The 24512-nt window shown below is 39.5% G+C and overlaps 2 protein-coding genes and 7 non-coding genes across 11 annotated transcripts in view; 4 read left to right on the top strand and 5 right to left on the bottom strand.

Annotated features, from left to right (window-relative positions):
- Positions 1–24512, bottom strand: part of LOC137487288 (uncharacterized) — a 371338-nt gene that overhangs the window by 178456 nt on the left and 168370 nt on the right. The window lies entirely within an intron of this gene.
- znf1069 (zinc finger protein 1069) overlaps positions 1–24512 on the top strand; it is a 616019-nt gene that overhangs the window by 482095 nt on the left and 109412 nt on the right. The window lies entirely within an intron of this gene.
- On the bottom strand, positions 1405–1478 carry trnat-cgu (transfer RNA threonine (anticodon CGU)). Its single transcript has one exon. It is a non-coding gene; the product is annotated as a tRNA-Thr (tRNA).
- trnat-ugu (transfer RNA threonine (anticodon UGU)) lies at positions 1665–1738 on the bottom strand. The gene has a single exon. It is a non-coding gene; the product is annotated as a tRNA-Thr (tRNA).
- Positions 2620–2693, bottom strand: trnat-agu (transfer RNA threonine (anticodon AGU)). Its single transcript has one exon. It is a non-coding gene; the product is annotated as a tRNA-Thr (tRNA).
- On the bottom strand, positions 3241–3314 carry trnai-gau (transfer RNA isoleucine (anticodon GAU)). The gene has a single exon. It is a non-coding gene; the product is annotated as a tRNA-Ile (tRNA).
- Positions 9438–9519, top strand: trnal-aag (transfer RNA leucine (anticodon AAG)). Its single transcript has one exon. It is a non-coding gene; the product is annotated as a tRNA-Leu (tRNA).
- Positions 10336–10417, top strand: trnal-aag (transfer RNA leucine (anticodon AAG)). Its single transcript has one exon. It is a non-coding gene; the product is annotated as a tRNA-Leu (tRNA).
- On the top strand, positions 23826–23897 carry trnap-ugg (transfer RNA proline (anticodon UGG)). Its single transcript has one exon. It is a non-coding gene; the product is annotated as a tRNA-Pro (tRNA).

Below are 24512 nucleotides of genomic sequence, written 5' to 3'. Positions count from 1 at the left end.
TTCTTATTGGCCCACTGCTCTAGCACTGAAATATCAACTGTCAATCACTCAGTTAAACGGACATCGCAAACAGGCCTACACTGAGTAAACTAATATCGCTACTCATGAAAAGACCGGTATTGCTATTAACATGACCTATGCATATAATAGGGTACAGTATATGTTAAAAGCATCAGTGCAATTTCAGACAGCACCCGTGAGAACAGCACAGTTATATCATTAACAGAGTTATTCATGTCAAGCAGTGCGTGCAGGGCCGGTAGGTGCTCTGTATATCTTTTGGACACTCAGTTATGTTATAAAAATGTTATTTCTTGAGATAACGGGACGAGACATATTTTCCTCGCGCTTGCATTTATACTGTTAATTTCAAATGCAATTAATATGTTTGTATAAAACTTGTAGTAATGATGCTTATGATTGGTGGGTGTGACTACAGTTTTGCTGATGCGCTTACATTTTTAAAGTTATGAGCACCGGTGCTACCAAGCAAAAAGGTTAATTTCAAGCCCTGCTAATGGGTGACGCGGTGGCATAGTGGGTTGCACCTTATTTCACAGCAAGAAGTATAGGTGAATTGAATGTGTTAAAATCGACTGTAGTGTATGAGTCTCTGAATAAGTGTATGTGCTTCCCAGTGATGGGTTGTGGTTGGAAGGGCATCTGCTGTGTAAAACATACGCTGGATAAGTTGGTGGTTCATTCCACTGTGGCAACCCCAGATTACAGTTTTTTTTTCATTTGTTTTGCCACAAATTTCAGAACCCTGTTATCAATTTTCAAAACTCGAAACATTCACTACTTTAAACACAGACTCTCCAGTGTTCAATACTCTGCATGCTGCATTTATTTCCTTTAAGAAGTCTTGCATTTGAAGGATCATTGGTTCACATAATCCTGTTATCATACAAATACTACAGGAACAAACTTTAGATCACCAGCACACAAGATGCACATTGTTACAATAAACAATCTTTTACAGTCATTTTTTTCTCACTGCAAGTCCCCATATAGAAAGCTGATATATGGCATGATATATGGCAACATATGGAAATTACAACTGGTCTCGACATACTGTATTTAAAATCTCATAATAGTCAATAATTTGTCAAAATCCCTGTTTACATTTTTTCAGCCATATCACGTGTGTGTGTGTGTGTGTGTGTGTGCAAAAAGAGGCTCTTGTACAACAAATCCAAAAGGCTTGATCTCAACAATAGCTGATAGTCACTTTTGCTGGAACTTGATTCCAGGGTCTCCTGTTTACAAGACAGGCACTTTGACTAACTAAACTACAGCGCCAAACAACCTTGACAGGGGCTAATTTTTTAATCGAAAAAAGAAAAAATAACTAACAACTGTACCGCTGCTCTTAACAAAAATCCACCCTGGCACCTGTACATTAGGCACTGCTGGGATTTGAACCCAGGATCTCCTGTTTACGAGACAGGCACTTTGACCAACTAAGCCACAGCGCCAACCCTGTAAAGCAGCTAACATGTTTTTGCACACAGAGACTAAAAAAAGACAGCGAGTCTAAAAATGGCAAGCAAAGAGGTTGTTTAACTCTATTTGTCGCACTATTCATTACGCCTCAAAGCTATACAATTTTATAATTCGATCCGGCAAGCTCTATAAAACAAGCACATGCACCACCTGTTCAAAGGAACTGCTGGGATTTGAGCCCAGGACCTCCTGTTTACAAGACAGGCGCTTTTACCAGCTAAGCCACAGCGCCACAAAAATTGACAGGAAGAAAAATTTTCTGTGCTTTCTACTCAGTTACTTTGCACATGCATAAAGAGGCTCTTGTACGACAAATCCAAAAGGCGTGATCTCAACAATAGGTGGCAGTTACTTTTCCCCAAAACCACAGGTTGCCTTCGAGTCATTCCTCAAGCCCACTAGGCCCTACACCGTTTTCTAATCTTCCTTATTTAAAACAGCTCAATTAAGTCATCGGCTTTATTGTAGAGTACCCCTAGTATCTGAGCCTGCACTGCGCAATGAAAGAAAGAAGCAAAACGAGATGGACAGATGGCTAAAATGTTAGAAACGCACCACACCTTAAGTCAGTGAAGAAAAAGAGCCAAGCTTGCAATTCTGGTGGAACTCGAACCCACAACCTTTGAATGGCTCAGCTCACAGCCTAGAGGTCCAATGCGCTATCCATTGCGCCACAGAGCCTGAGTGCTCTGCTGCCTCCAGCACTGTTGCACAGAAAGCTCTTTTTAGTACTCTCTGGCCCATGAAAGAACAGCCAACTGCTGACAAGGTACTGATGGGATTCAAACCCAGGATCTCCTGTTTACTAAGCAGACACTTTGACCAACTTAGCCACAGCACAACACAATCTCGACAGGGGCTAATTGTTTAATTGGAAAAAAGAAAAAAAACTAACAACGGTAGCGCTGCATGTGTGAATGTCTGGACTTGAAATATCAAAGTCCAATTGGTTAGGCATTACCACATTATGCTATATAAAGGCATCGTCCAAAGCCCTCTTGAACGAGCAGCGTTCTTAAGGATTTGAGTTTTGTTAAGAAACCGACTGCTAAACATCCCGCTGCGTAAACACTCGTTACTCTTAACAAAAACCAAGCCTGGCACCTGTACATTAGGCACTGCTGGGATTTGAACCCAGGATCTCCTGTTTACTAGACAGGCGCTTTGACCAACTAAGCCACAGCGCCAACGTCAAATAACCCACATCCTTTGAATAGCTCAGCTCACCGCCTAGAAGTCCAATGCGCTATCCATTGCACTGCAAAGCCTGTCATTTTTATGCCATATGACTTACAAGCAAAATGCATATTTCATCCCTGGTTGGGCTTGAAGCACCAACCTTTCAGTTAACAGCTGATATATGATATATGGATGACAGATATTTAGTGCAGGGTCACCTACAATGGTAGAAACGCTGAACTTTGTCTCAAAAGGTCTGCTATATGAATCATAATAAAAGTTTGCTGAAAGACAGACAGAAAGGTCACAGAAACGCCCAACGTGGGGCTCGAATCCTCGACCCTGAGTTTAAGAGTTTCATGCTCTACTGACTGAGCTAGCCGGACCATTTACAAACTAATTCAAGAGCTAGACACCATTTACAACAATACCTTCCCTACCCGTGACAATCTTCTGCTAAATCCTGATTTCATCTTGTAACGCTGAACAGAATGTAGCCCAGAATCTATGCCCAGTGCACGTGTTAGCAGTTGCAAGGCAGCAAAATGTTTAATTCGCTCCTGGGTGGGCTTGAACCACCAACCTTTCAGTTATCAGCCGAATGCGCTGACTGATTGCACCACAGAAACTTAGCAAATGGTCACCTACAGTGGTAGAAACACTGAACTTTGTCTTAAAAGGTCTGCTTTATGAAGCCTAATGAAAGTTTGCTGAGAGAGAGACAGAAAGTTAACAGAAACACCCAACGTGGGGCTCAAACCCACAATCCTGAGATTAAGAGTCTCATGCTCTACCGACTGAGCTAGCCGGGCTAGTGAGTAGCTTATTCAAGAGCTAGACACCATTTACATCAACACCTTCACTACCCGTTACAATATTCTGCTAAATCCTGATTTCATCTTGTAACGCTGAACAGAATGTGATTTTTAACCTTTTAAAGAAGAAATTTAAACTACACACAAACACATTTTTATTGCAATTTATTACAATGTTTTGTGCAGGATACATTAGCATATTTTACATACCACTAGTTTTTTTTTTCTTTTAGATTTCATTTATAAAAAGTCTTACAACTTTTCACAGTAGTTTTATTCTAAACCTACAAACATAATGTCATAAACATCTTATGCATATCACCACAAGACAACAAGAGCTTGTGACATACAAAAAATACTTCCTGTCAAAAACATTAAAGCCAGTTTTAACTTATCAATTTTTAACATTTTTTGTCACTTTTAGGTGTACTTGACTTATCTTCATTTACAATAATATGTTCTGATTTGTTCACAAACAGCAGACCCAGAGTGTTCACTGTAAATACATGGTCTCACATTCTCATCGCTGTCAACTGCTCTTTCAAATCCAGTAGGAAAATGAACAGCTTTGACAAAGGTCAATTATATTTTGACCGTACATCCTCGAACCAGCTTCTGCATTGTACAGTTTCCAAATCTGCCAACTGCATACAGGCGATGCTGGTCATCACTGACAAAGTCTGATATCTTGAAAATACTGCCATCTTTCAAAATCACAACTGAGTTGTTTCTTTTCTTTGTCTTTGTATATGTTTAGCTGTGAATGACTTCTCCATCGGCAACTATTCTGCTATAGTGCCTGCCAGTTCAGGTCCCAGATAAATCTAACAATGCATGCAATGCATTTACATCCTTTTCGGACACTGGCCTAATCTATGGGATTACAAGTGCAGTCACCTTGTCATATCTAGCATAGTTCCTTACATTATGTGTACTGGAGGTCATTTCTGTGTAGAATGACTTATTTTCAGGTGAGACATCAGATGAGCAGGCTTTAGCTATGCGTGGTAAAGCACGAGACCATGCTCCCCAATTGCAAATCCGCTAGAGCACTGCATTGCTGCCTTTTACTTGCTTGAGCGAATAGCCATTGTAGTTCCCAAACATGAAAGCAGACTGGGCCCAGAGTGGACCCAAATTCTCTACACTTTTAGTCAAATGCAGAAGTGAATGCACATTGTAGGCCATCTGATCTTCACCATACAAAGACTGAACCGATTTAACATACAGCTCAAGAGCCTCACGAGCATGTTTAAAAGCCAGTTTTGCCATTCATGAGCTTTCCAAAAATGTTGCTGAACAATAGAACGTGGAATTCGTGGAAAAATGCTTGGAGGCTTAATTGCTAAAAGATTTCCATCCACTTTTTCAGTATTCAAACCAACATACCATGGCTTACAGTAGTTTTTGGAATCAAACCATAAAGTAGACATTTGTCTGCAACACACAGTGCATGTAATCAGGGACCATGCCATTGATCAGGTAAAAATTTGGCAAGTCCACGATAGGAGATGGTCCTTTTATGCCCAAAATGCTCTGTTCGTTACTTTTGGCAATTTCACCTATTTGCACAGTTGTGTTGTGATCTCTAAGGTCTGGCACCTCTTCCAAACAAAGATACACTCTCACAGACCCATTACCTTTTCTTACCTGAATATCTGGATGAAGACAGTGCCCACACCCATACTCTCCATTAAACTGTTTGAAATTTTGCATTAAAGGATGTGCAACAGCATTACAAATAGCACATAATGCATAGACCTTTGTGATTTTGACTGAGTGATTTTCTGGGTCCTGCCACTGAAGTCCTGTTTGTCCAAGACTTTTGCATTCCTCTACAAAAGGTTTGAGGAAGCTAGTCATCAGTGGCTTAGATGAGCCAAACCACAATGCACAAAGTAGCACATTTTTATCTCTTTCCTCTTGGGGCAATTCATTAACAGAACATAGTAAGGGCCAAATGCTGAATTTAGATGACTCGAATACAGGCACTCCATCCCAATTGAATGAGAGAGAAAAGAAAGAATCATTAAATGATTTTAGATGTTTCTAAAATCTCCACCAGAGATATCTGTGATATTATCTGAATTTCATTTAATTATGTTTATCAAGGCTACATTTATTTGATCAAATATTTAGTAAAAACTGGAATAATGTGAAATAATAATATAGGCAAATTAAATAAATAAAGAATAATTTATTCAAACAATTCAAATCAAATAAAATCTTAAATTGATGAGCAAATCAAACACAATAGAATTCTTGCAATATATGAGTAATATTAAGCTTTTATATTTTAACAATAATAATTTTTTGAACATTAGTGTATATCACATTACATTTCAAGCAATTAGAAACTATCTTTCTATATGTCTGTTGTACAATCAGTTTGATTTCTCTACAGTGTTTCGAGTTCAAGCTGTTTTTTACTACCACCCTCTGCTACTTTTACAGGTAGAAATAAGATATAAGTTAGAATAGATTTAATTAGACAACTGGTTCATTGTAAATAAATGTGACACATTAGGCTTTGATTAAAATTATAGTTTTCTGGATCAAGGAGCAATATGCAAACAAATATTTTTTTTACTACCAAAGGAATAAAGTATTGCATTATGTTATATACAGTATTATTGTACTATTATTACATTATGCATTTCAACAAAAACATACATTGTATATTACAACATCACACTATGTGTTATATACAGTTGAAGTCTGATTTATTAGCCCGCTTTTTTATTTTTTTCCACCAATTTCTGTTTAATGGAGAGAAGATTTGTTCAGCACATTTTTTTAAACATCAAAGTTTTAATAACTCATTTCTAAGAACTGATTTATTTTTATCTTTGCCCTGATGACAGTAAATAATATTTGACTAGATATTCTTCAAGACACTTTTATACCACTTAAAGTGACATTTGAAGGTTTAACTAGGTAAATTATGTTAAATAGGCAGGTTAGGGTAATTAGGCAAGTTATTGTATAACGATGGTTTGTTTTGTAGACTATGCCAAAAAAAAAAAAAAAAAAGCTTAAAGACGCTCATAATATTGACCTTGAAAAATGTATTCGAAATAAAACAAATAAGATTTTTTCCCAGAAGAAAAAATAGTATCATACCTGTGGTAGCAAAATTATATATATACATATATATTTATATATTTTTTAAATAAGTACTTTTTCAAGATAATACCTCAGACTCGTTGTTTAGAAAAAGTAAAAAGTTTAGCTTACACTTAAAATCAAAACAAAGTATTTACTATTAGTGTTTATTATGTATCATTATCTGAAGACAAGAGGTTAAAATGTAGCTTTAAAAAGTGACCCTGACCATGACCTGACCATGTAATTTAATCCAATCACAGAAACTCAAACCGACCAATCAGCAAGTGTCTGCTACCCCCCACTGTGCAAGAGGTGTGAAAAGAAGCATGTCTCTAGCAACACCTCAACTTTTTTATTGCTTTTTGTTCTTTTCTCTCCTATGTTTGAACTTTGAACTGAACTTTGAGCACCTTGAACACTTGAAACACTGAAATTGTCTTTTCTTTTGATTTTTAAAAAAATGTACCATTGACAATTGCGGTGAAATCTTTGATGCCACTGATGGAGTAGACGGGGGCTGGGGCTGGGCCTCAAGTTGTCTCGTCTCCATCACCTCCTGAGCAGGTACAGTAGGGGCAGGTTGTTGCACCGTTTGTGCTGGAGCAGCAGCAGCAGCAGTACTCTGCTGAAAATAAATCACAAAAATTATATAGTCATGGCAGGGTCGAGTGGCCGAGCAGTCTAAGGCGCTGGATTAAGGCTCCAATCTCTTTGGGGGTGTGGGTTTGAATCCCACCGCTGCCAGGCAGTACTTTTAGGATGCTTGAGAATGACCTCTCTGCTTGAGCAAACAGACTTGCAAAGTGATACTGCATGCTTCCGCTCACATCCAAACGTAGACTCCTTGGCCAAAGTTGAAGGGCTTCACTAGGAAGCTCGGCGTCCTCTCTGCTTCCGAAAAATTGGGCAGAAAAGGGACCACTGCAAGGAGTCATCCGGGATAGAGTAGCCAAGGGATCTAAGGTGTTGGATTTAGGCTCCAGTCACTTCGTGGGCGTGGATTCGAATCCCACCGCTGCCAGGCAGTCCCTTTAGGATGCATAGATACATCTAGGGTAGCGTGGCCGAGAGTCTAAGGTGCTGCAATTAGATTCCAGTCTCTTCGGGGCCGTGGGTTCGAATCCCACCACTGCCAAATGTGGTTTTAAACACGGCCAAACTGCTTGAGTGTGTGCGCGTTCTCAGTGAACGCTGGAACTGAGAGAGTAAATTTAGGTTGGCGACTAGTTAGTATAATGTGTTCTTTGAAACTCAAGGCAGACTCGTTGGTGTGACAGCAACACATCCCCAAGCTCGAATCTGCTCAGGAGCAAGTGTCTTTCCCATGATTAGATTGCAGCATCTTAACAAAGTCTGCACTGGACGTCTCTCTCTGCCATTGCTCCTTTTTAGCAAGAGCACCCTATTGAAACAGGAACAGTAAAGATTCACAATTAGAGTAGTAATACTCCATAACTGGATTTTAATATAATAACAACAACAATGTGGTTTCTGCTGTAATGGAATCAGTAACTTTCACTCTTTTGTGAAATAACAGTTACCTTGTAATCAGGTGCTTAAATGCATCGCAGCTGGCTGCCGTTAGGGGAAGACTTCAAATGCCTTGAGGTGTGCTCAAATAGAGACAGAACTGTGGTTGACAGGAAGGTGGGAGTGCTTCCTAAGCTGGTATTAAGGAGCTCTCTTTCTTTGTGGAGGAGCTCCAGCTAGGCATGGCTAAATTGAACTGATTTCTTAGAGCTGTTGCGCTACTTGAAACAAGTTGGTGTCGAAACTGCTCAGGGAAAGCTGTTTTGTAAGGTAGCGTGGCCGAGCGGTCTAAGGCGCTGCATTAAGGCTCCAGTCTCTTCGGGTGCATGGGTTCGAATCCCACCGCTGCCAGGCAGTCCTTTTAGGATGCTTGAGAATGACCTCTGTGCTTGAGCAAACAGACTTGCAAAGAGATACTGCATGCTTCCGCTCACATCCAAATGTAGACTCCTTGGCCAAAGTTAAAGGGCTTCACTAGGAAGCTCTGCGTCTTCTCTCCTGTTCTGCTTCCGTAAAATTGGGCAGAAAAGGGACCACTGCATGGATACATCTAGGGTAGTGTGGCCGAGGGGTCTAAGGCGCTGGATTTATCCTACAGTCTCTTCGGGGGCGTGGGTTAGAATCCCACCGCTGCCAGATGTGATTTTAAACACGGCCAAACTGCTTGAGTGTGTGCGCGTTCGCAGTGAACGCTGGAAGTGAGAGAGTAAATTTAAGTCGTCAACTAGTCAGTATATTGTGTTCTATGAAACTCACGGCAGACTCGTTGGTGTGACAGCAACACATCCCCAAGATCGAATCTGCTCAGTGGCAAGTGTCTTTCCTACGATTAGATTGCAGCATCTTAACAAAGTCTGCACTGGAAGTCTCTCTCTGCCATTGCTCCTTTTAGCAAGAGCACCCTATTGAAACAGGAACAGTAAAGATTCACAATTAGAGTAGTAATACTCTATAACTGGATTTGAATATAATAACAACAACAATGTGGGGACTGCTGTGATGGAATCATTAACTTTCACTCTTTTGTGAAATAACAGTTACCTTGTAATCAGGTGCTAAAGTGCATCGCAGCTGGCTGCCGTAAGGAGAAGACTTCAAATGCCTTGAGGTGTGCTCAAATAGAGACAGAACTGTGGTTGACAGGAAGGTGGGAGTGCTTCCTAAGCTGGTATTAAGGAGGTCTCTTTCTTTGTGGAGGAGCTCCAGCTAGGCATGGCTAAATTGAACTGATTTCCCAGAGCTGTTGCGCTACTTGAAACAAGTTGGTGTCGAAACTGCTCAGGGAAAGCTGCTTTGGAAGGTAGCGTGGCCGAGCGGTCTAAGGCGCTGGATTAAGGCTTCAGTCTCTTCGGGGGCGTGGGTTCGAATCCCACTGCTGCCAGGCAGTGCTTTTAGGATGCTTGAGAATTACCTCTCTGCTTGAGCAAACAGACTTGCAAAATGATACTGCATGCTTCTGCATGGATCGGTCTAATGCGCTGGATTTAGGCTCCTGTCTCTTCGGGGGCGTGGGTTCGAATCCCACAGCTGCCAGATGTGGTTTTAAACATGGCCAAACGGCTTGAGTGTGTGTGTGAGTCTTAGTGAACGCTGGAAATGAGAGAGTACATTTAAGTTGGCAACTAGTCAGTATAATGTGTTCTTTGAAACTCACGGCAGACTTGTTGGTGTGACAGCAACACATTCCCAAGCTCGAATCTGCTCAGGAGCAAGTGTCTTTCCCACGATTAGATTGCAGCATCTTAACAAAGTCTGCACTGGAAGTCTCTCTCTGCCATTGCTCCTTTTAGCAAGAGCACCCTATTGAAACAGGAACAGTAAAGATTCACAATTAGAGTAGTAATACTCTATAACTGGATTTGAATATAATAACAACAACAATGTGGGGTCTGCTGTGATGGAATCAGTAACTTTCACTCTTTTGTGAAATAACAGTTACCTTGTAATCAGGTGCTAAAATGCATTGCAGCTGGCAGCCGTAAGGAGAAGACTTCAAATGCCTTGAGGTGTGCTCAAATAGAGACAGAACTGTGGTTGACAGGAAGGTGGGAGTGCTTCCTAAGCTGGTATTAAGGAGCTCTCTTTCTTTGTGGAGGAGCTCCAGCTAGGCATGGCTAAATTGAACTGATTTCCCAGAGCTGTTGCGCTACTTGAAACAAGTTGGTGTCGAAACTGCTCAGGGAAAGCAGTTTTGTAAGGTAGCGTGGCCGAGTGGTCTAAGGCGCTGGATTAAGTCTCTAGTCTCTTCGGGGGCGTGGGTTCGAATCCCACCGCTGCCAGGCAGTCCTTTTAGGATGCTTGAGAATTACCTCTCTGCTTGAGCAAACAGACTTGCGAAGAGATACTGCATGCTTCCACTCACATCCAAATGTAGACTCCTTGGCCAAAGTTGAAGGGCTTCACTAGGAACGAATCCCACCGCTGCCAGATGTGGTTTTAAACACGGCCAAACTGCTTGAGTGTGTGCACATTCGCAGTGAACGCTGGAAGTGAGGGAGTAAATTTAAGTGGTCAACTAGTCAGTATAATGTGTTCTTTGAAACTCACGGCAGACTCGTTGGTGTGACAGCAACACATTCCCAAGCTCGAATCTGCTCAGGAGCAAGTGTCTTTCCCACGATTAGATTGCAGCATCTTAACAAAGTCTGCACTGGAAGTCTCTCTCTGCCATTGCTCCTTTTAGCAAGAGCACCCTATTGAAACAGGAACAGTAAAGATTCACAATTAGAGTAGTAATACTCTATAGCTGGATTTGAATATAATAACAACAACAATGTGGGGTCTGCTGTGATGGAATCAGTAACTTTCACTCTTTTGTGAAATAACAGTTACCTTGTAATCAGGTGCTAAAATGCATCGCAGCTGGCTGCCGTAAGGAGAAGACTTCAAATGCTTTGAGGTGTGCTCAAATAGAGACAGAACTGTGGTTGACAGGAAGGTGGGAGTGCTTCCTAAGCTGGTATTAAGGAGCTCTCTTTCTTTGTGGAGGAGCTCCAGCTAGGCATGGCTAAATTGAACTGATTTCCCAAAGCTTTTGCGTTACTTGAAACAAGTTGGTGTGAAAACTGCTCAGGGAAAGCGGCTTTGTAAGGTAGCGTGGCCGAGTGGTCCAAGGCGCTGGATTAAGGCTCCAGTCTCTTCGGGGTCGAGGATTCTAATCCCACCGCTGCCAGGCAGTCCTTTTAGGATGCTTGAGAATGACCTCTCTGCTTGAGCAAACAGACTTGCAAAGAGATACTGCATGCTTCCGCTCACATCCAAATGTAGACTCCTTGGCCAAAGTTGAAGGGCTTCACTAGGAAGCTCTGCGTCCTCTCTGCTGTTCTGCTTCCGTAAAATTGGGCAGAAAAGGGACCACTGCATGAATTCATCTAGGGTAGCTTGGCCGAGGGGTCTAAGGCACTGTATTTGGGCTCCAGTCTCTTCAGGTGTGTGGGTTAGAATCCTACCGCTGCCAGATGTGATTTTAAACACGGCCAAACTGCTTGAGTGTGTGCGCGTTCGCAGTGAACGCTGGAAATGAGAGAGTAAATTTAGGTTGGCGACTAGTTAGTATAATGTGTTCTTTGAAACTCACGGCAGACTCGTTGGTGTGACAGAAACACATTCCCAAGCTCGAATCTGCTCAGGAGCAAGTGTCTTTCCCAAGATTAGATTGCAGCATCTTAACAAAGTCTGCACTGGAAGTCTCTCTCTGCCATTGCTCCTTTTAGCAAGAGCACCCTATTGAAACAGGAACAGTAAAGATTCACAATTAGAGTAGTAATACTCTATAACTGGATTTGAATATAATAACAACAACAATGTGGGGTCTGCTGTGATGGAATCAGTAACTTTCACTCTTTTGTGAAATAACAGTTACCTTGTAATCAGGTGCTAAAATGCATCGCAGATGGCTGCCGTAAGGAGAAGACTTCAAATGCCTTGAGGTGTGCTCAAATAGAGACAGAACTGTGGTTGACAGGAAGGTGGGAGTGCTTCCTAAGCTGGTATTAAGGAGGTCTCTTTCTTTGTGGAGGAGCTCCAGCTAGGCATGGCTAAATTGAATTGATTTCCCAGAGCTGTTGCGCTACTTGAAACAAGTTGGTGTCGAAACTGCTCAGGGAAAGCATCTTTGTAAGGTAGCGTGGCCGAGAGGTCTAAGGCGCTGGATTAAGGCTCTAATCTCTTTGGTGGCGTGGGTTTGAATCCCACCGCTGCCAGGCAGTCCTCTTAGGATGCTTGAGAATTACCTCTCTGCTTGAGCAGACAGACTTGCAAAATGATACTGCATGCTTCTGCTTGGATCGGTCTAATGCGCTGGATTTAGGCTCCTGTCTCTTCGGGGGCGTGGGTTCGAATCTCACAGCTGCCAGATGTGGTTTTAAACATGGCCAAACTGCTTGAGTGTGTGTGTGAGTCTTAGTGAACGCTGGAAATGAGAGAGTACATTTAAGTTGGCAACTAGTCAGTATAATGTGTTCTTTGAAACTCACGGCAGACTTGTTGGTGTGACAGCAACACATTCCCAAGCTCGAATCTGCTCAGGAGCAAGTGTCTTTCCCACGATTAGATTGCAGCATCTTAACAAAGTCTGCACTGGAAGTCTCTCTCTGCCATTGCTCCTTTTAGCAAGAGCACACTGTTGAAACAGGAACAGTAAAGATTCACAATTACAGTAGTAATACAGTGGGGAATAAACCAGAGTCAAGAGATGTGTTGATTATGTGAGTCAGTGTTGGTATGACTTTCTGACAAAGAAATGAAAATAGCCTCACCATTTACTTTCCATTGTGTGGTTTTAAACCTTGATGAGTTTCTTGATTCTGTTGAAGACAAAATAAGATATTGTGATAAAAATTCTGGCTTACTTTGTGTTCCAGAAGACAGGAAATGTTTAAAACCACATGATCGAGAGTAAATGGTAAGCTCATTTTAATATTTAGGGTAAACATCCATTTCATGCTTGCCACTTAAAGCCTTTATACTAAAGTTCACTTTTTTGTTCTTTTTTGAAGACCTGATAGTGCTGAAAGAAGAGACACATCAATGGAATGAAATGGAAGAGAAACAACAAGAAATAACGACTGAAAAACCCACACTCACTAAAAAGACTTTATCACGTGGAAGATCTCAGAAATCCAAGTATAGGTGTAATTTCAGCTGTAAACAGAGTAGAAAGAGTTTCAGTCAAAAGCCAAACCTTGACCACACTAGGGAGAAACCTTACACCTGCAAACAGTAAAAAAAAGCTTCTATAATACAGGAAACTTAAAAGTGCACATGAGAATTCACACTGGAGAGAGGCTGTACTCTTGCCCTCTAGTGTTGAAAGAGTTGTAAGCAAAATGGCAACCTTGAAGTCTACATGAGAACTCACACTGGAGAAAGAAGCTTTATTTGCACACAGTGTGGGAAAGGTTTTTCTCAAAAACAAAACCTTACCATCCACATGAGGATTCACACTGGAGAGAAACCTTACACATGCATGCACAGAGTGTGGTTAAAGGTTCCCACATAAATGCTCACTCAAACACCACATGATAAGTCACACCGGACAGAAGCCGTTTGCATGTGCTCATTGTGGAAAGAGCTTCACAACCAAAGCTAGAATCATGAATCACACGAATGGTCACACTGGAACCCCAGTGTTTACATGTGATCATTATGGAAAGAGTCTCTCATGCAAAGACTCCATTAAGCAACACATGAAGATTCACTCAGGCGAGCGTTTTCGATGCAGTGAGTGTGGAAAGGTCTTTAAACATAAAAGAAGCCTCGTCAATCACATGAAGCTTCACAATGGAGAGAAAAAATGTCCAGCAGAGCTTAAGGCTTTCCCGGGATAGCATGGGATAGCATATCGGGACAAGTGTGAACTCTTGAATACATCTCAAGTTACTGGAATGAAACCCTTTGAACCTGAAGATTTAAACTCAATAACTGAAGAGGGGTGAAGATGTACCAGGTTTTGAGAGTTTCTACAGGGCTGCAATAAAGTAAAAATAACTCTATATGTGTTTCAAGTTATTATGAACTGAAAACCAAATTTGTGCACATTGCACACTGCAATCAAATGGTCGGCACTGAAAAGAGAATTAGAAAGATTAGGGAGGAGAAAATGTTTGGGGATATGCAGGGTAAACTGTCCTACACCCTTAGATTGTGTTTTTGATTATTCACATTGTTTGATTTTCACTACCTTGAACAAACACAGATATGCCTCCAATTTGGGGCTTTTGTCTGCAGTTTCACAAAACATGTTGGTGAATGAAAGTCCACCTAAACTCAGCCGGTGTGAACTTGCAATGACAGTGAGAGACTGATGCAGACTCCATAAAGCCCTGTTCAGACTACACAATGCCATTTGCCAGTTACCACATATCAGATTTGTGTCAGATTATGAGATTTTGACTTGATAAACTCTTGATGTGTTGTGGGTACAAATGAAGACTTTGGTTTCAAAACACTACACTTTTATTTTGATGGACATATTTTAGAAAATAAACAAGTTTTCTTCATGAAGACAATTAAACTTTCTATGGACAACTAGTTTCCCTTAAAGAAATGTTCATGTGAAAACTCCCACATTACTACAAATAAATCGGTGTATGGGAAACCCAGTGTTGCTATTGTGAATGAGAACATGAGTGATTTGTTAGCTTACATGCTAATTCCAGTACTCATTAGACTACTGAAGGACTTCAGCTATCTGTAAATTCCAAATATTATTTATATGCATTACATATTGTTCTACTCATGTGCACTGATAGATTATATTGTGTGCTGTCTGCAAGTGGTGTGTGTGTGTAGGTTATAGTTTTAGGTTTATTGTGTTAAAGGTAAATTATTTTAAGAGTAACAAGTTATTTAATTATTAACATTCTGATTGTTCCTATATATATATATATTTATATATATATATATATATATATATATATATATATATATATATATATATATATTAGGGATGCACCGATATGGATTTTTTTGGCCGATACCGATAACCAATAATTCTTCAGAATTGGAGGCCGATAGCCAATATGTATAGGCCGATATTTATAAATATTTCAAAATGATATATTTTTATACAGCAAACGTCATAAAAGATTGAACTTCTTTTATGAACTAAATAGTCTATACTCAAAGCAAAAAAGCTTTAACTTCAAAATTGCAAGGTGATTATAGACCTATATTCAAGATTTCACATAAATCAGCATGCAAAAAATACATTACTTCCTTTTCTTCATACCAAATTAACATGCAACTTGACTGTTGCATAAAATTAATAAGGTTAATTAACAAAATATGATTTATTCAACAAGCAAATTAAATATATTTAAATAAGATGAGAATGAAAGCACTAAGGACTGAAACCAGCTCAAATGTTCTTGAATAAAACGTGTTACAGTGATGTACACATGTACAAATACGTCATGTCCGAAAAAGCCTTTTTTAGAGGTGTTTTGACAGTTCAGAGCCACTGTACAAGTAAACAGCTTACAGATAGTACGTTTAGAAAATGCGGCACAGATTCATGCTATTTGGCGTTTTAGATTCTTTCGAACATGTAGCTGCTGCTTGTCAATCAGATGCGTCTGCGCTCGTTCTTGCTGTCAATTGCGGGGGGAAAATGATCGATGAAAAGTTTATGATAAACCGCTGAGTTTTACTTAACTGTAGAGGAAGAGTTGCCATCAGAGTCAGATTTTCATACAAAACCTGCATTGAGCTGACTTTATGGCTAACAGAGCTGAATATAAAGACAGAATGAGCTGCTGGTCGAGAGCCTCTATGACTGGATTCACCTCTCCCCCGTGCTACAGTGTGTGTGTGAGCGCGGTGACAGCTCGCGCGCTCATCATAATCAATATGAATATTTCGATCAAACTGAATACATCTTACATCAACAACACATGACAAGCAACGAGTTGATAATAACAAATAATCAGATTACAAACAACTGTTTACACATGTTGTAAAATGTGCGGGTCCAGTTGCAGTTTGGTGTGTGTGTGTGTGTGAAGCGTAGAGGGAGAGGGAGAGAGAGAGGAGCGGTTTTTGGGCAATGAGACTATTTTAGGTGACTGATTTGTTGTACCACACGGAAAGTAATAAATATTTTGGACCAAGTTACATGTGTCCTCGTTCATTCACCGGCTGCAATTAAAAGAGAAGGCAATTCACCACGAAACTAATATTATTCGGCCCTGGAGTAATAAGTTAAGAATCCCTGCTATCTCTACACAACAAAGAGACGGAGCTGGAAAGGTTTACATAGTTAATATTTTAAATCGCCTGAGGCGATTTAAAGCAAAATACACAATGACACTCAATCAAACACATCTACAATGATAAGGAACATGGTTACTTACTGACTTATTAACGCACAGCAATACCACTTGAAGAAATGACAGACTTTGAAGGAATAAACAGTGTGAAGAGAGATCCATTATAGTGCAGTGGGCAAGTGTGAACAAGTTCCGCCCACGCGTGCGCAAGTCTGTACAATTACGTAATTTATCGGGCATGGTGGTTTTTTTCCCCCTCAAAAAGGGCTGTAGTAGATGAACCTAAAAAATCCAATCAGTAAGAATTAACTAATAGTACTAGTTGTATAAAATCTGTAATAGCCCAAAAGCAAAAGAGACATAAAACATCAAATCACATCTGTAAAATTCTAAACAAATGTTTTCTCTGTATGCACTGTGGTGGTACCAGTCAGCATCGATCTGCATTGCCCACCAGTAAATAGAAAGATAATGTTATGAACATTTTACATCTTATCATCTTATTATTTTAATCATATATATATATATGTATATATGTGTGTGTGCGTGTGCGTGTGTGTGTGTGTGTGTGTGTGTGTGTGCACATGTAACCGAACTGCAACCAATTACAAACCCAAATTTAAAGTGAAGCCAGTCTTCAGTTTTTGCATCATCATTGACAAAATATGGCGGTTAACTCCCTTGCCAACAGCTGCATCTCCTAAAAAAAATACAAAATGAAGCAAGTTCGTTGCACAAACTGTACACAGCAAATTTTAGATAGTAGATTTAACTACCTTAGAGTTAAAATTAACACTCCCTCAGAGTTTATATGGGAACCACTATAAGTGTTAAAAATAACACTTTTAAAAGTGTTAACATTGTCAACACCAAGAGAGTGTTAATTAGCAAACTCTTATTGTGTAAAATATCTGTTACATTTCCGAAAAAATACCAGCAGCTGTGGTTGCCAGAAACTTTCTGTGAAAAACATGGAAGTTTTATATAACTGTACAAACTTACAAAAAAATAACCATATTTCATGAACTAATACAATATTCAGTTTACAAAATCATAGCTTAGTGCACAAAAATGTAAAGTCAAATGTAAAGTTTTTTAATCAAACTCACCCTGCAAATTTTAGATTTGGTAGATTTAATTACCTTAGAGTTAAAATTAACACTCCCTCAGTGTTTATATGGGAACCACTATAAGTGTTAAAATAACACTTTTGAAAGTGTTAAAATTTTTAACACCCAGAGTGTTAATTAGCAATTTTTTTTTTGTGTAAAATATCTGTTAAATGTATGTCAAAATACTGGCAGCAGTGGTTGCCAGTAATCTGCTGTTTTCAACATTTTACATTCGTAAATTCAGTTTCCAGAATATTTCTGTTAAAATCAAATCCCATAGTCTGTATTTTTCATTCGAACACACGTAAGCCTTAAATTCCAAAGCAAAATCCTAACTAGTGTCCTCACTACAGAGGGCTGAACACTCAGACAGTGATGAAGTTAATGAGACAATTAAGTGTCTAATTAAAGGGGGATTGAGAATTGTTGATGAACAACAGTTAACAAGCAGAATCACTGAAGGACAGAAAAACACAAGCCAAAACCAAAGATGAAATCAACTGAGAAAAAAAAAACTCTAAATAAAATAATAATCAATAAAAATAAAACAAATTACACAATAAAAAATGTTATTTTTCAACATCTTTAAAAAAAACTCATCACATTAAACAACTTATCATTGAGCTTCACCTATTACTGAGCTTTGACTTTATTTCTGTCATGCGAACCAAAGCTCTTAATGAAATTTCTGTTGTTCATTTGAAGTCACTATGATGGAGGCTTTAGTCAGGCTCTTCAACTTCTTACTATAAATGTCTTTTATTTTGGCTGTTATAGATAGTGTTAATTACACTATTTAAACATATAGCATGGAAAGCCGAAAGAAAATTAAAGTATCAGTCTGAAGAGATTATTAATGATAACATAGCCATCCTTTCCTGCTTGTTTTCAAATTCAACATCATATTAGTTATGTGTGAGAAATAAATAATATACATCAATGAAACAACTGAAGCTCCAATAAAATAAAAACAATATTTACAATGAGAATGGTTAATCTATAGCAGTACTCAAAAATACACAGACATCAATAATTAGTGTTTGAATCTCAATGATGGTGATAAACAAAAAAATAAAAATCAAGTAAAAAAAACACTCTACTGAAATATCACCTCCCAAAAACAACACAAAATAAAGGAAAATAAAGAGATTGTAAGAACACAAAGCTGCATAATTTATTCATGCTGCAATGCATGCTGGGAGCTTTGTACTATGCTGGCACCCAGCATGCATTGTGGCATGAACTATGCAGCTTTTTCTTTTTTTATTTGGCAACCACGGTTGAGGTTCATATCCTGATTCTTGATCCCTGTGTGTCATAATGAGCAAGCTGGAGCTTGAATGTTTAGGGCATGACACTCTAATTATTAATTGCATCCTAATTGTTTGTTGAATTTTCTATGAAGAGCAGCAGACAGCCAGTAGTATTGTCCCATGCAGCTTTAATACAACTATATTTGCATATCTTTATGAATTAACTTAATAAACTCCTGAAATTAAATCTATAACAATTAAGCATAAACAGTATAGGTTCTCTTGACCTTTCTTGCTATAGCTAATGAGTTTTAGAAACACGACTATAGCAGTCAGAGAAACATTATGTTATAAGGGTAAAGCTTCAAGAGCTCAAATAAGCAGCCTCTGATCTCTATGATGGTGAGGTCAAATGAAATATTTTTAATAAAAAAACCTAAACCTCTGTTCATTGTCAAATATTCTTACAGAAATGAAGTCAAACTGTAATCAGTGAAGCTGCTTATGCTATTATTTAATGGAGTTGTTTAATCCTGTGTTTTAATTCAGTTGGTTTGGTGTGAGGCTGTGTCTGTAGTTTTATTTCTTCCTTCAATTTCTTATTCCTTCAGTGATTGTGCTTGTTAACAGCAGGTGTTCAACAGCAGGTGTCTGAATTCACTTATTTGTGGTCATTCCCTCTGTCTAGTGGACTAAACTAATTGACTAATTTAAGGGCCAGGTGAATGAGGGTGTGGCGAGATTTCAGACACTCTGATTAGTTTCTCAAATACAAGGGTTTTCTACAAAGGTAGATACATGTTACTCTGTGTGACAAGGAGGCAAACCAGCTTCTAACGCCGAGAGGGTTATTTTACCTTTATCTAACTCTAGATTTTTAACACTTTACTACTGAATTACCACAACACTTGAAATTTAACACCAACGAATTTGCTGTGTGTAATGGAACTACAAACAGCATGTTCTTTCCATTATTTGACACTGATTTTAGGAGTCGAGTTGAGTATCCATCAGCATCTGTGGGAATTATAGACAGCTTACGCCGCCCACCACCACCTAATGGCAAAATCAATTGAGAATCACATTCAGGACTACTGTTGCCTTCTTGGGCTAGCAATATTGTTATAAATGTGTCACCTAAAATTTTGGACAGAAATGTTCTATAAAGCTAGGTTTACCACTGGAAAACTGAAGTAGGGCATGCCATAATCTTAGAACATGGCAGAGAAACATGTCCTTGACTAAAAAGTTTAAACTAATGAAGCTTATTACTAAATTATTAACGCCAAAAAAGCACATACCAGTTTCATTAATTTACAAAATTGCAAAGTTATTGCAAATGCACACAAATCATTTTTTGTTTATATGTAACATGCAAAACATAAATACCTGTAGACTTGTAAAACATCCAGCCACCCTGAAGTGTTTTTAATTTGGGAAACTCTCCTTCAAGCAGACTGACAATCTTAAGAATGAAACAAAATTCATCATTTAGTTTTTTTTTTTTTCCAATACATATAAAACTCCCATCAATTCCTAGTATTATGGTAACATTTGCAATTACCTCACTGTGTTTAAAATTATCTGGAACAGTTAAAAGCCTTTTTCCAAGTCCAGCATGGACAAGCTCAAGGTCTTCATCTCCTTTTGGTGTGAAGGGTGATGGTTCAGAGAGGACATGGATTTGAAAATCAGTTTTTTTAATGTTTCTAGGTTTGGCCACAGAAAAATCTCTGTCCCAAACATACTTGGGAATTGCCTATAGTGACAAAAGGGCAAAATGAATAAACATATTAATAATAAGAAACATTTTTTGCATGACACAAAAAGTTGTGTTTTACAGTAAACATGAAAAATTACCTTTTTAAGGCTTGCCTTACCATGTTTTCAGGCTCTGCAGGCAAAGGAATGGTCCCACTTGAGATGCTTTCTCTCATTGGTCTACTACCACTAGCTAGTGCATTTCTTTACGAAGATGGAGTAAGGCCCCTGGCTAATACATCGATCAGAGCTTTTGCTGCTATTTCTACTTCTGATGACAGTGCCTGTAAGACAAATACCAATTATACCTTTTATCATTTGTTATCTTCATAGTCCGCGATCAACACTGCCGACCCCCACCCCGCCCGTTCCTTACAGTCGGCGATCATCTCCTCTCTCCACCCCCCATACCCACCCACACCCAAAACGGCATTACGCTCTCCCGGTCTTCACTTTAGTACGCGATCGATTCCACCCCCAAATTAGTCCCCGATCAAATTTATAGCTGAGCTCCCTTGAATGACAATCCTAGAATCGACCATGACAGAAGCCATGCTATTTTACACGACCATCCCGTTCTTCACTCGCCATGTTGGCTTAATAACGGACTTAATTTACGTTATAAAGTTTACATTATAAACAACAGCAGCCATTGCTTTAACAAACATTTGATACTTAATCTTTGCATACATAAACCACTATAGAAATCAAGTAACCACTTACCCGCGCATCCCGCTCTTCACCTGCCATGCTAAATAGAGGAGTATTCTTCTTCTTAGAGGATCATCTTCGTTAATTAGGTCAGACTGCGCAAATATAGCGCACAGTGAAGCGATTCGGTCATTCCCACGTTCTCAGGGAGTTGTGATTGGTTGAACAGTAAGCTCGCATCTTATTGGCTACAGGGCACGAGTGACTCACGTGGGAGGTGTGTGCTGACAGGAAAGTCTCAAAAATGCACACACTCGTATTCAGGGTGAGTCGTACGTGAGAGAGGATTTGCACATTCTCATTCAGGATGAACTTGTGAATTTTAAACATTCAAAACTTTTTGTACACTCTTATATATTTGCAAATGGTGTTTTGCATTTGTGAAATGTATTTTATGAAAATGTATTTTTATTTTGTGCATGTGAATTGTTTTTGTGAGTATAAATAAATATTTTACGCATGTGAATTTGGCTACGCATGTGTACATTGTGTCTTTTGCGTGAATTATTATTGAGTCTAATCTCTCTCCATAGAAAAACACTTTTTATCAGATCTGGACTCCGTTGCTTGAATATGTAGGTCCTAGGATTTCAGGTACATTTTTGCAAAACCTTAAATCACCATAAACTTTGGTTAATTTATGTACTTTTCTATTTTTATTATTACTCTGTATTTTTATGTCTTCTTTTTTATTTTGATTTTCATTATGTGCTGTGATGCTAAGAAATTTCTTGGTTGTAAGCTGTTGTCATTGATCTGTTCTTTTTTGTTTTGTTAAAATAAAGACAAAAAAAATGTATTTCGAAGAATTCCAGTTTGTCAGCAGATAGTGTCGGCGCATAAAACATTCCTTTGCATAGTGGTTTGGTTGTCTAGGACTATGATTCTCGTTCATGCTGTGAGAAATCCCAGATTCAAATTTCGGTTGAGCCCTTACAGTTGTCTGCTGTTTTGTAAGGGCGTTGTGGCTGACACAGAGGGCTTTTTTCTGAGAATGCCAGTTCGTCAGCTGATAGTGTTGCCATATAAAGTTACTGTATTGCAGTGGCTCGTTGGTCTAGGGGTATGATTCTCGCTTAGGGTGCCCTTGATTCGTTAGAGAAAGTTTTCTGACTATCTGATGCTTCTGACACCATGTGAAATAAATTCAATTTAGTGGCTCGTTGGTCTAGGGGTATGATTCTCGCTTTGGGTGTGAGAGGTCCCGAGTTCAAATCCCAGACGAGCCCTTGCAGGTGTCATGATTTTTAACATGGCACTATGACTTTCATTAAAATGTCTTTCGAAGAATTCCAGTTTGTCAGCAGATAGTGTCGCCACATAAAACATTCCTTTGCATAGTGGCTTGCTGGTCTAGGAGTATTATTTTCGTTCATGCAATGAGAAATCCCAGATTCAAATTTCGGTTGAGTCCTTACAGATGTCTGCTGTTTTGTAAGGTCTACGGGCTTACACAGAGGCCTTTTTTCTGAGAATGCCAGTTCGTCAGCAGATAGTTTTGCCATGTAAAGTGGCTGTTACAGTAGCTAGTTGGTTTAGGGGTATGATTCTCGCTTAGGGTGCCCTTGATTCGTTAGAGAAAGTTTTCTGACTATCTGATGGTTCTGACGCCATGTGAAATTTTATCAATGTAGTGGCTCGTTGGCCTAGGGGTATGATTCTCGCTTTGGGTGAGAGAGGTCCTGGGTTCAAATCCCGGATGAGCCCTTGTGGGTGTCATGCGTTTTACAGGGCACTATGTCCTTCGTAAAAATATCTTTCGAAGAACTTCAGTTTGTCAGCAGATAGTGTCGCCACATAAAACATTCCTTTGCATAGTGGCTTGCTGGTCTAGGAGTATGATTTTCGTTCATGCAATGAAAGATCCCAGATTCAAATTTCGGTTGAGCCCTTACACTTGTCTGCTGTTTTGTAAGGTCGTTGTGGCTTACACAGAGGCCTTTTTTCTGAGAATGCCAGTTTGTCAGCAGATAGTGTTGCCATATAAAGTTGCTGTTTTGCAGTGGCTCGGTGGTCTAGGGGTATGATTCTCACTTAGGGTGCCCTTGATTCGTTAGAGAAAGATTTCTGACTATCTGACGCCTTGTGAAATTCTCTCAATTTAGTGGTTCATTGGTCTATGGGTATGATTCTTGCTTCGGTTGCGAGAGGACCTGGGTTCAATTCCCGGATGAGCCCTTGCAGGTGTACTGTGTTTTACAGGGCATTATATCTTTCGTTAAAACATCTTTCAAAGAATTCCAATTTGTCAGCAGATAATGTCGCCACATAAAATATTTCTTGCATAGTGGCTTGCTGTTCTAGGAGTATGATTCTCGTTCATGCCATGAGAAATCCTAGGTTCAAATTTCAGTTGAACCCTTACAGTTGTCTTTTGTAAGGGCGTTGTGGCTTACACATGGGCCTTTTTTCTGAGAATGCCGGTTTGTCAGCAGATAGTGTTGCCATGTAAAGTTACTTTTTTGCAGTGGCTCGTTCGTCTAGGGGTATGATTCTGGCTTAGGGTGCCCTTGATTCGTCAGAGAAAGTTTTCTGACTATCTGATGCTTCTGACACCATGTGAAATTTCATCACTGTAGTGGCTCGTTGGTCTAGGGGTATGATTCTCGCTTTGGGTGTGAGAGGTCCCGGGTTCAAATCCTGGACGAGCCCTTGCAGGTGTCATGTGTTTTACAGGGCACTATGACTTTCATTAAAATGTCTTTCGAAGAATTCCAGTTTGTCAGCAGATAGTGTCGCCACATAAAACATTCCTTTGCATAGTGGCTTGCTGGTCTAGGAGTATTATTTTCGTTCATGCAATGAGAAATCCCAGATTCAAATTTCGGTTGAGCCCTTACAGCTGTCTGCTGTTTTGTAAGGTCTACGGGCTTACACAGAGGCCTTTTTTCTGAGAATGCCAGTTCATCAGCAGATAATTTTGCCATGTAAAGTGGCTGTTACAGTAGCTAGTTGGTTTAGGGGTAGGATTCTCGATTAGGGTGCCCTTGATTCGTTAGAGAAAGTTTTCTGACTATCTGATGGTTCTGACGCCATGTGAAGTTTTATCAATGTAGTGACTCGTTGGCCTCGGGGTATGATTCTCGCTTTTTTGGTGAGAGAGGTCCCGGGTTCAAATCCCGGATGAGCCCTTGTGGGTGTCATGCGTTTTACAGGGCACTATGTCCTTCATAAAAATATCTTTCGAAGAACTTCAGTTTGTCAGCAGATAGTGTCGCCACATAAAACAATCCTTTGCATAGTGGCTTGCTGGTCTAGGAGTATGAT

The sequence above is a fragment of the Danio rerio genome, chromosome 4 (genome assembly GCF_049306965.1).
Source record: "Danio rerio strain Tuebingen ecotype United States chromosome 4, GRCz12tu, whole genome shotgun sequence".
Lineage (NCBI taxonomy): Eukaryota > Metazoa > Chordata > Actinopteri > Cypriniformes > Danionidae > Danio > Danio rerio.
The sequence above is the reverse complement of the archived record's forward strand: the minus strand, read 5'-3'. Positions and strand labels throughout refer to the sequence as shown.